Below are 11,539 nucleotides of genomic sequence, written 5' to 3'. Positions count from 1 at the left end.
ACGGAGCCCGGCTGCAGGTACCAAGAGTTGGGCACTGCTGGAACTGGGAGCAAACCCATCCTCTGCTCCCAGTGTGGGGAGTGCCTGTCCTCAGAAAGGCAAAAAGATAAAACACACATTCCTTCTCTTCAACTCTATCCCAAGAGGAAGAAGCTGAATTGGTCATGTCCAATTTCTTTTTTCAGATGTTACCCCCAGAGTGGAATAAATGCAGAGTTGGCAGAAGATCAAAAGCACTATACTAATATATACACTAATGGGCTCCTGTCAAGTAGAAGAAACATCAGGAGGAGGAAAGTATCTTCAATAACACTAATGGCACCCTCACAGGTTAAATACATCTATTTGTCTATCTAGAAGGTCCCAACTGATTGATTTATAGCTCTTTTTAATATTGTTGATAAAAATTTATTTTTTTCCAACGCCTTATAAAGTTCAAGAAATTACGCTGCCTATAATAAGAGTTTTAATAGTATTATCACTTTATCATCACAAAGCAATTATACTAAGCACCTACTTGTATGTAACCTTGGGATAGACACTTTAATCTGCCACTTTGCCACTGCTATGATTTCACGAGAGGTCATTTGTTTTAATAGGTTATGAAACATGAGAGTATAGATGAGCTCAATGCTAATGGAAGCTCCCAAGGGCCATTATCTATCTTATTCAGCACTGCTCCCGGGCTTAGTGCCTGGCACAGAAAGAGTCTCAATATATATTTGCTGGTTAAATGAATATACTTTCCCCTAAAATCTCACAGTTATTTAGATGGTCTATATCTAAGTTTTCATTTATAGACAAGCCTTAATATTTGCAAAGGAATATGTCCTAGGAGACTTTTCAAATGGCAAAATCCTGAGTATTGAATGAATGTCTTGGAGGGAGAGGAAAATCAAGAAGATAAGAAGCACTTAAAAGAAGCAGGATAGTTCTGCCAAGATGGAGGCATAGGTGGAAACACTGTGCCTTCTCCAACCAAGTTTGAATACAACAAAGGTTTGGAGAACAAAGACACAGCCAAAGGACAGAAAATTGAATTATACGGAAGTCCTACTACAGCTAACCGTTCAACAGGGACGGTGAGAGGGGCGGAGCCAGCAGCGAGCAGGGTCGGGCAGGACAGGGCCCCAGACCTAGGCGCGCAAGTGGCCCGGACCCAGTCAGGGTGTGGGGCAGACTGACCGCGGTCGCACATTTGCGCACAGTAAAACGGACCACGCAGGCCCCAGGGGGCGAGGGCTGACTGCGGTGGCACACTCGCATGCAGTGGGACGAAACGCGTGGGCCCGGGGACGGCAGCAGCTGCGGCACTAGTGGGGGCTGCGGTGACAGGCAGCAGATAAGACGCCATTGCTCCTCTTTGACCCCGCCCCCCCATACAACGTCACAACCCAGCGACTTAGTTGCCCTGCTCTAGTGAACACTTTAGGGCTCCGATCCTGCTACGGAACAGGCATGAACAGCTCAAAAGATGGTGCAAGAAGAACTCAAAGTCCCAGAGCCAATAAATCTCAGCGACCGAGAAATTGCCAGCCTCTCAGAAGCACAATTCAGGACACTATTTATCAGGATGCTCACAGAACTGGTTGATTATAGTCACAAATTAGAGGAACAAAGTCACAAATTAGAGGAACATATGAAGGCTAAACTAATTGAAATGAAGGGAGATGCACAGGAAACCAATAGTGATGGAAAGGAAACTGGGACTCAAATCAATGGAATGGACCAGAAGGAAGAACAAAACATCCCACCAGAAAGGAATGAAGAAATGAGAATTCAAAAAAATGAGGAGAGGCTTAGGAACCTCCAGGACATCTTTAAACGTTCCAACATCCGAATTATAGGGGTACCAGAAGGGGGAAAGAAACAGCCACGAGTGGAAAACGTATTTGAACAAATAATAAAGGAGAACTTCCCCAGTCTGGCAAAGGAAATAGACTTCCAGGAAATCCAGGAAGCTCAGAGAGTCCCAAAGAAGTTGGACCCAAGAAGGAACACACCAAGGCACATCATAATTACATTAGCCAAGACCAAAATGAAGGAGAGAATCCTAGAAGCAGCAAGGGATAAGGGGACAGTCACCTACAAAGGAGTACCCATCAGACTGTCAGCGGATTTCTCAAAAGAGACCTTACAGGCAAGAAGGGGCTGGAAAGAAGTATTCCAAGTCATGAAATCCAAAGACCTACAGCCAAGATTGCTTTATCCAGCAAAACTTTCATTTAGAATGGAAGGACAGATAAAGTGCTTCTCAGATAAGGTCAAGTTCAAGGAGTTCATCATCACCAAGCCCTTATTATATGAAATGCTAAAGGGACTTATATAAGAAAAAGAAGATGAAAAATATGAACAGTGAAAGGACAGCAAACACACAGTTATTAACAACCACACCTAAAACAAAAGCAAACCAAGAGGACAGCTAGATCAGGAGTGGAACCATAGAAATGAAGAACACATGGAGGGTTAGCAACAGGGGGGTGGGAGGAGGAGAAGGGGGGAGAAGGCACAGAAAATAGCATAGAGGGTAGGTAGAAAATAGATAGGGGGGGCGAGAATAGTGGGGGAAATATAGAATCTAAAGAACTTGAGACACGTGGTTATAAACTAAGGGGGGGAGAATGTTGGGGGAGGGAGTGTGCAGGTGGAGGGGAATGAAGGGGGGTAATAGAACAACTGTAATGATATAATCAATAAAATATATTAAAAATGTAAAAAAAATAATAAAAGAAGCAAGATAATACTCCTTTTTCAAGTGGACATTTTGTGCATCTTCTCTCCCCAGCATTTTCTCCTCTGCACAAACTACATACCCCTCCTTCTTTCCTCTCTTTGTACTCTGCTGCTGCTGCTCCTCCTCCTTCCTCTCCTTCTCTCCCTCTTCTTCCCCTTGGAAAGAGGAACAGCAGTTGGTTGCATAGGGAACAGCCACACCAATGCTGAGTGAGTGCTCTGCATTAGAAAAGTCAGGTCTCTGGACCAGGGAGCTTGAGCTGACTGGGGAAGATTAAAGCCTGCAGATTTCTAAGCCTGCAGATATCAGTGTTTCTCACCATACACCTAGCTCACTAAAAATGGATAAGTAATTATTTTTAGACCCATAATGGTTCCTACCAGGACCATAGGCAAATTAACCAAGTAGGCCAAAGTGTAACGACCCCCCTGTTCTTCCAAGGATTTATGGTCTATATTGCTGTTCCCTTGTCTGAAGTCCCTCATCCTTCTTCTGGTTTGTCTTACCCAAGTACTGTAATAAGTACTTCCTTCTCCCTCCCTACTTCTATTAGTCAATGGTATTAGACGGAATGTGTAGGAATATATTCTAACTAGTTTAACTGAAAAGGTTACTAAAAGGCATCAAGTTCACAGAATCTCCCAGAAGGTGAGAGAACCAGGCTTGCAGGACCATTGCCCAAATGACAAGATAGAATTCCACCAGGGAAATAATACAGCTTCCATCACTGACTCTAATATGGGGCATGGACCTCCTAATAGAACCTCTGCCATGATCCCTGGGAATCTGAATGCACCTGCTTCTCTCTTGCTACACTGGGTCTTGACTGCTTCTTTATCTCCCAAGATGCCAGTTCAAAGTCTGGTACGAATGTATCAGATTGGAGAAGCCTAACTGCAAGGAAGGTTGAGAACATAAGGCTTGGCTTCTATTCAATTGGGTAGATGAATCACCAAATACAAGAAGAGTATTCAAAGGTGCTGTGCAACCAATAAGAGCGACAAAAGTATACCACTCTATTCCACTTAGCCTCTCAACTCCTACTGGTGTGAGCCAGGTAATCAGCAGCTTGAATTCATACTCAAGTATGAGTGACTGATGGTTTCTTTCTTGGAGAGTTGGCAATTAAAAAGAGGAGCTTAATAACTCAAATAAATTTCCAGTTACTGAAATATTTATGTACAGAAAATACTTTTAAAATAAGGGTACTTCTAGCTCTTTCCATGCTGATAACACTCCCGCCAACATGTGTTCCTAAAACCCACCAGACTTTCTGTAAGAAATGTGACAGACACCAACCCCACAAAGTGACAGAGTACAAGAAGGGCAGGATGCTCTGTGTGCACAGGGAAAGCGGCATTAGGACAGGACGCAGAGTGGCTATGGTGGGCAGACTAAGCCGATTTTGAACAAACAGGTTAAAACTATAAAAAAAATTGTGCTGAGGCTTGAATGTGTTGGTTGACCTAAGAGAATGCTGGCTATTAAGAGATGCAAGCATTTTGAATTAGGAGGATACAAACAGAAAAAGGGCCAAGTGATCCAGTTCTAAGCCTCATATTTTTATTAAGAAAACAATAAAACCCTCAGGTTCTATTAAAAAAGGAACTTCTAGCATTCCTTTTATTTTTTCACTTACACATTTTATTGAGGTTACATTGTACTATACAGTAGGTTAGATACTGAGGAAACCTAGTCCATGCCCTTAGACTGAGATTATCTTGTTGGGAACAGAGGAAAGTTAATAAATGTAAAACAACACATTAAACACAGAAATGGTGGTGTATAAATGGATATTATACACATTCGTAGAGAGAGAGAACATTTCTGTAACATATACATTTAGGAATATACATTATCCTACACGTATATATTATATTCCTATATATTTGAAAAGAGGCAGTTAGGGAAGATTTCTTGAAGGCCACTTTAAGCAAAGATATAAAACAGAAATAGTGTGGTAGTGAAGAGGGGCAGAGAATGGGCATTAGAGGGAGCCTCATGCAATTTCATCTTATAGAGGGAAAAGTAGCAGGAAGGAAGGGGTGAAAGGTGAAGGGGCAGAGACATAAGCAGGAGGAGGCTCCAGAATCACCTTCACATTCCATGTTAATGAGTCTGGGCTCTGTAGCTGATGGAAAGACTTTAAGAATTCAAGTGAAAGATAAGATGACCAAATTTGTATTTTAAATAAATTGCTCTGGCTGGTGGGTGGAAAATAGATTCCAAGGGGCTCAACAATAGGGACCTGGTGAATGTAAGTTGTTGGCAACCATCCAGCCAAGAAATTTTGAGGGTCTGAGCGCTGGTAGTGATTTTAGAAATGGGAAGGAGGGGTCTTGGTTAGTACATGATGTGAGCTTGGCCTTAAAGAATGACTAGGAGCCAACCAGGCAGCAAAGTGAAACAAGGACATTCTCAAGCAGGTTAGGAGGCAGGGTGAAGTGGAAAAGCAAGACATGTTCTCAGAAGTGGGGGATAATTCAGTGTGACTAGAACACAGGACCTCAAAAGTTGTTATCAAAGCAAAAACAGAGCTGGTCAGCAAAGTGGCATAAAAATATTTTATTTAGAAACTATTACAACAGAGGGAATGAGACCTCAGCATAGACTGAAAAAATGTCGACTGGGTCACCAAAAAGGATTTATTTGGGAAACAGAAATGGTTACTACCCAGTGCATGTAGGCTCTGCAAGCCACATGCACACTCTGGCCAAGAGGAAGGGCTATTTATAGAAGGGAAAAGGAAGTTAAGAGGAGGGAAAGTTAAAACCATAAAGCTTTATTATAAACATAGACCTGTAGGGCTTTCACAATTACACAGAGTGTGTGAAAACTTCCATAAGTCCCAGCGCCTCCCCTAGGTGCTTCTACTGATTACGTTTGCTTAAAGTTCTAGTTAGTCTTCATCCATACTATATGAAGAAGTGACAATTTATGGGAAAGAAACAGGATGGGGTGGGGAGAGGGTTGGAGGTGGGTGGTGGTGTCAGTCAGTAAAGAGAAAATCCTTGCTGACTGTAGGCCAGGGTGATCCGGTACCACTGGGGAGATGGTGGCAGATGAGACATTTGACCAGATATTAAGGGTGAGGGAGTCTCTCTAAAGTGACTTGGCATGATTCCTTTTAAAACCGGGCAACATGGGCCCACAAAGGCAGACACTGAAGTCCAAGCAAGGTAAAGGCCTAGTTGACAGGAGGGCTAAGAGGAGTCACTAAAGTTTGGCCAAGGAAACCACCTTTGTCAAGACAAGACAAAAGGAAAAGCTGTTTGGTTAATAAAAATCCAATTCATAAAGGTTCTTGTTTCATGCTTCGGAGTTTGGTCTCCTTGGTAGCTTATGTTTGCATACTAGTCACACCCACTTCTTTCTCCTTTGTAAGCAAGAGGTTCTGATTTCCACAGGGAGCAAAACAATCAAAAAGTCATTGATAGGAGGGCCTCTGGAAATATTCAGAACTATAATCAAGAATTCTCACACTGTGTGGGCTTGTAGTTCCCTTTTATGATCCTGCAAACATCACGGTCTAAATTACCACTCAGTGTTATTTGGATACAGGCTACTCTTCCAGTCCCTCATTTCATTGCATTGACTGAGGCTTTAGTGAGTCTATTGTTGGAAAAGGAAGCATTTGTTCCTCAAGTACAGGAAATCACCGAACAATTAACTTCCAGGGGCTCGTGCAGCCTGGGTCAAAGGCCTCAGTGGGATTGTCTTTGTTTCATATCAGGCTATTGAGGAAATGTTTTTGTAGGTCAGAATCTTGGCTTCCGTGTGCTGTTTTCAGTCAATGGAGTCAGCTGTGAGACCTCAAACAGTGATAACCATCTACAGCAGAATGTGAATATAGCAGTCAGAGGTCTGCCACAAGGAAAGGAAGTTTTCAGAGGGGCAGAGAGTTTTCTCTACAGTACACTGTAATTTGGATATTCACGGGTGGGAAGGGCCACTTATGAAGACCAGAAGGAAACGAGTGTGGGAAGAATGGGAAAAGAAAATAGTTGTTCCATTTTGTGGCCAGGGAAGACTCCACCCTTGGACACAGGCCACTCTTATGGGTAGGCAGAGGCAGGTGAGGGGCAGTAGGAAGACTCCCCCGACCCAGAGTACCCCTCAGAGAGGAATGCCAGGGCAGGTCCCCAGAGGAAACACAGACAAGCCCAACCTGAAGTGGGAGACCAGCCAGGATGAGCTTTCACAACGTCACGGTATTTTCCAAGAAACCATTTTGAATGAATTATTTTGCCAGCTGAGGAAAACTGTATTCACACCCTGGGAAAATATTATCTATTAAGAAGGTAGTAACTGATTATTATTACTGAAAGCATAAAGTCGGCCCCATTTGCTGTGGTGGCACCATTTGCCTAGCGGGCCTATGACCTTGTTAAACATGACGGCCATTTCGCTCTTCTGAGTTTATGTCCCCAGGACTGGAAATCACTGTAAAGCAAGAACAGAACTAACCACTTCCTGGAGCCAAAGGTGAAAGATAACATTGAAACACACTGCAGCCTCCTGTACAATGGCCCAACAGCCAGGGGTCATGTAACAGCAACCCCACCCCCCATTTTTAATCCAATGACAACCTAATAAAGGCTAAATCCCCCACCCCTTGGTGCTGGTATATCTCTCCACACCATGCCCCTATCCTTTCCTGAAGAGCGAATAACAATTTTACTCTCTACACTTTCTTCTCTTTGTGAATTCTTTCACAGCTGGTGTCACCAATCACCCTAGCAATTACTATTATTTTTCTAATGAAGAAGGCAATAGGAACCAAGGACACAGGCTGGAGATGACACAGACCTGGGTACAAATAATAGTTCTATTACAAACTTAACAGTGTCACTTTGGATAACTTCTTTCTTCTGCACCGCTTTCCTCATCTGAAAAGTGGGAGTAATGTCTCATCAATTCCAAGTAGTTGCTGAGCGATGTAGGGAAGGAAAGAAATTAATTTTTCCCTTTATTCCTCTTTAGTTCAGTAGCTAACACTCTATAAATTAGACAGACAAAAGACAGTTTAACAAGAAAAAACAAGCAGAAGCTTATTGGCATGTGCATCATGCAAATACATGGGAGCTAGAGGTGAATAACTCAAATTGGTGATTAGAACCTGGGCTTATATAGCATCTTAACAAAAGAACAACACACTTTTAGAAAAGTGACAAGACAGAGATAAAGGGCTTTGAATTCCCGGGGTTGCAAATTGTGAGAAGGCCAGCACACCGGGCGGGGGGTGGGGGCGCTAATAGAAGATAAGGGCTACTTGGTAAAGTTTGCTGTATAGGTTTCTCTGCTGCCTCTGGGCTAATAGGGGACTAGAGTTGTCTCTAGTAATTAACTTTTGCTCTTCTTGGTAGAGAGAGAAGGGCAAATATTTTTACAAATTTACAACCTGCTTTCAGGCAAGTAGGTGGAGGGCAGAGGGCTTTTCTTATAGCAGCTTCTTCTGCATTACATAGATAGGATTGTAACTTTGATCTTGCTAGATTCTCCCTAGTGAGTTTCTCACTTGACGGCTTTGATGAAGTAAATCACCACAAGGAAATGTCTCTGAGGCAAGGAACTGAAGACAACAGTGAGAGGCACTGAGGCCTCGGTTTAACAACCTACAAGGAACTGAATGATGTGAACTTGGAAGAAGACTCTTCTCCAGTCAAACCTCAGATGAGAGATCAGCCCTAGCTGACTCCTGATCACAGCTCGTGAGAGGTCCTGGACCTGAGAACTGAGCTAAGCTATGATCTCTGAGCATACTATGCTCAGAGATCATACTATGCTCAGAGATCATACTATGCCCATAGTATGCCCATAGTATTCCCATACTATGATCTCTAAGTGTGGCCTGGAGAAACTATGAGATAGTAACCGAGCAATGTTTTAAGCCACTCAGTTTGTGGTAATATTATTACATGGGGTTACATAACCAATACAACTAAAGTGTAGGAAATATCACATTTCAATATTTTTCTTATTTTATTTTATTTTCTCAATCCTTACCTGAGGATATGTTTTAAATTGATTTTAGAGAGAGAGGAAAGGGGAGAGAGAGAGAGAGAAACACCAGTCAGTTGCCTCCTGTATGTGCCCCGAGGGGATTGAGCCCGCAACATTTCCGTCCACAGGATGGTGCTCCAGCCAACCAAACCACCTGGCCAGGACTTCTTATTTTTTCTTTTCTTTTTTTTTTTAAGAAATCTCTCTCTTTTTTTTTAAAGATTTCATTTATTTATTTATCTTTAGAGGGGAAGGAGAGAGGGAGAGAAACATCAATGTATGGTTGCCTTTCATGCATCCCCTGCTGGGAGTTGGCCTGCAGGGGACCAGCCTGCAACCCAGGCATGTGCCCTGACTGGGAATCGAACCACGATCCTCTGGTTCGCAGGCCCGCGCTCAATCCACTGAGCTACACCAGCCAGGGCACTTATTATTTTTTCTTGATTAAATGAAATCCTTTGGGATCTCACTTATCAGGGTTGGTAATTCAACTATCGTCATTTTTATAAAGTCCTACCCCATTCTTCATAAGAACCTTAAGGTTTACATAATTAAGGAAAACTGATGGAAGGAATAGGTGTGTAGAGTTCTCACTCCATTGATTTGTTGCTGAAGCCCATATTGTTCTAATCTATATAGTCTGGTTAAAAGTGGGTGCTTCTGCCGAAGATATTATCTACTCCCTCTGTGCCAAATTTGGCAATTAAGACCTTCACTACAGAGAGAAATTTACAGCTTAATGTTCAGTCCCCAGATACACACAAAGCCTTTGCCAATCAAAATGTCTATGACTCCCGGGCCACCGTGATGAGGCAGAGTGCAGAGCCCCACAACTAGAGGGCCTAGCATTGCCCATCCACCCACCCTGAATAATCCACTGCTGCTCCAACCCTCAGCCCCTTTCAAAACCAGAAGTGATTCCCCTTTAGGCCAATCCAACAAATCTCCAAGAACCTAGATTCCAAAAGTAACATCCTCTAACTAGATGTAGGAAGCCTAGACCTTACCAAACAGAATTCAGACTACCCTCCCTTCTCCCACACCCACAGTCCCTCCCCCAACAAGAAAGGGGGGGGAATTATATCTCATTTTCTTGTTGTGATTCTACAGCCACTGAAAGTCATTTGGTTTGTCGTGTACGTTGGTAGCCAAGCAGTCAATCAGGGCAAGTTGAAAATACACACTCACTTTTGAAGTTCTCATTATTGTGAAAGATTCTGCTTCCTTAAGAAAAACAATGCTTACTCCTCCTAGCTCTAAATTCTGCAGGGGATTTTTCTTTGTAGAAAAAGAAAGGTCGGCAGTAGTAAGATCAGTAAGTTATGACCTACTTAGGTCCAGTGGTAAGGGAAATTCTGGCGGCAGTGACCCTGGGCCTGGGCTCGACTTGGTATCGGGCATAGGACCCAAATACGTTTGAGGTAAGGAGAGGACTGATTAACTGGTAGAAATCATATTGTGGAGGGACTGACAGGTACCATAAATAAAATATATTAAAACTGAACCAATGCAAACATTTATATTTCACAAGCTCTAAAACAATCTATACTATTTACTGCTATGATCTTGGCTCTTGTGATTTGGGGTGCTTTTTGAATTTTTTCCTTTTGACATACATTGGGCAACACTCCAAATTATCTGCTTAACCAAATCTGGGCTCCGCCACAGAGATATGAATTTAGTTTTTGAACAGTTCATAAAAATCAGCTTTTCCTTTTTTCTTTCACCACTATCTCTTGACAGTGCTGTATTGTACCTCCCACTCAAAAGCCGAGAAAGACAATCCAACTCCATCCTCCTCCAACATACTTACAGGAAAGAACAGAAACAATTTGATCAACTCCAGCTGGGCAGCGCGAATGCCTGGAAGCTTTTCTTACATTTTTGAATCCTGTGCGACTCTCACTGTAGGTACTTTCCAACAATTTGGTTTTTATTTTTCTTGAATTCTGTTTTTGTTGCAGAAACCTTCAATTGTCTAACACTGGTGGCATTTAATAATCTTTGCCAAGCTTAATTCCAATTCATTTGCTTGGAAGGGTTCAATGCCCCTAGGAGAAGGCTTTATAAGCCTTCTTATGCTGTGCAGTGGGAATTTGCTCAGGATGTATTAGTCAGGCTGCCTCTAAGTAAAATAGATTAACTTATTTTCTTTTATTTTAGGATGGAAATGGAAAAAAAACCCCAAAACTATGGCCATCACTCTTCCTCCCACCCCCGTACAGGTTGAATCTGCAGCATTGCAAGAAGCAGTGTTGCTTCAGGAAAGTGTATATATGCCTGATATTACTTCATGTCATTTTAGTTGGTAAACAGGCAACTTTTGTTTTAATAATGATGTATTCATTTTAATATGTATTAGAAGAATATAACACATAAACTCATAATTTCATGGGTATTATTGTTTCAGAGTAGGCTGAATAATAACAAAAAGTCCCAGATAAATATGAAGTAAATGATAGTACAAACAGCACCGCCAGGTCCTGAAAGTAGTACAGGAGCAATGGTGTGTGGACAGCTGATGTTTAAGACGCACTGTCTACTTGAAATACATGGGGATTTTTCTTCAGTCAGAACTGCCTGAAATTCCAGTATCACTCCCTAGCATGTGCAAGCTTTAGGCAAGTTCGTCAGCCTCTCTCAATCTCAGTGTCTTCATTTGTAATGTAAGGACGATTCCTACCTTATTGCATTGTCAAGAGAAACCAAGCTACTGGATTTGTAGCACTTTAAAAAAATATTTATTTATTTCCAGAGAGAGGGGAAGGAAGGGAGAAAGAGATGGAGAAAAACATCAAGAGA

The 11,539-nt window shown here is 42.3% G+C and overlaps 1 pseudogene; it reads left to right on the top strand.

Annotated features, from left to right (window-relative positions):
- Positions 1 to 3,957: 3,957 nt before the first annotated feature.
- Positions 3,958 to 4,286, top strand: LOC118985478 (60S ribosomal protein L36a-like; annotated as a pseudogene).
- Positions 4,287 to 11,539: the final 7,253 nt, after the last annotated feature.

Source organism: Sturnira hondurensis, unplaced genomic scaffold (assembly GCF_014824575.4).
Source record: "Sturnira hondurensis isolate 20B ecotype Veracruz unplaced genomic scaffold, ASM1482457v3 Scaffold0000648, whole genome shotgun sequence".
Lineage (NCBI taxonomy): Eukaryota > Metazoa > Chordata > Mammalia > Chiroptera > Phyllostomidae > Sturnira > Sturnira hondurensis.
Note: the sequence above shows the minus strand (reverse complement) of the source record. Positions and strands in the feature narration are given on the sequence as shown.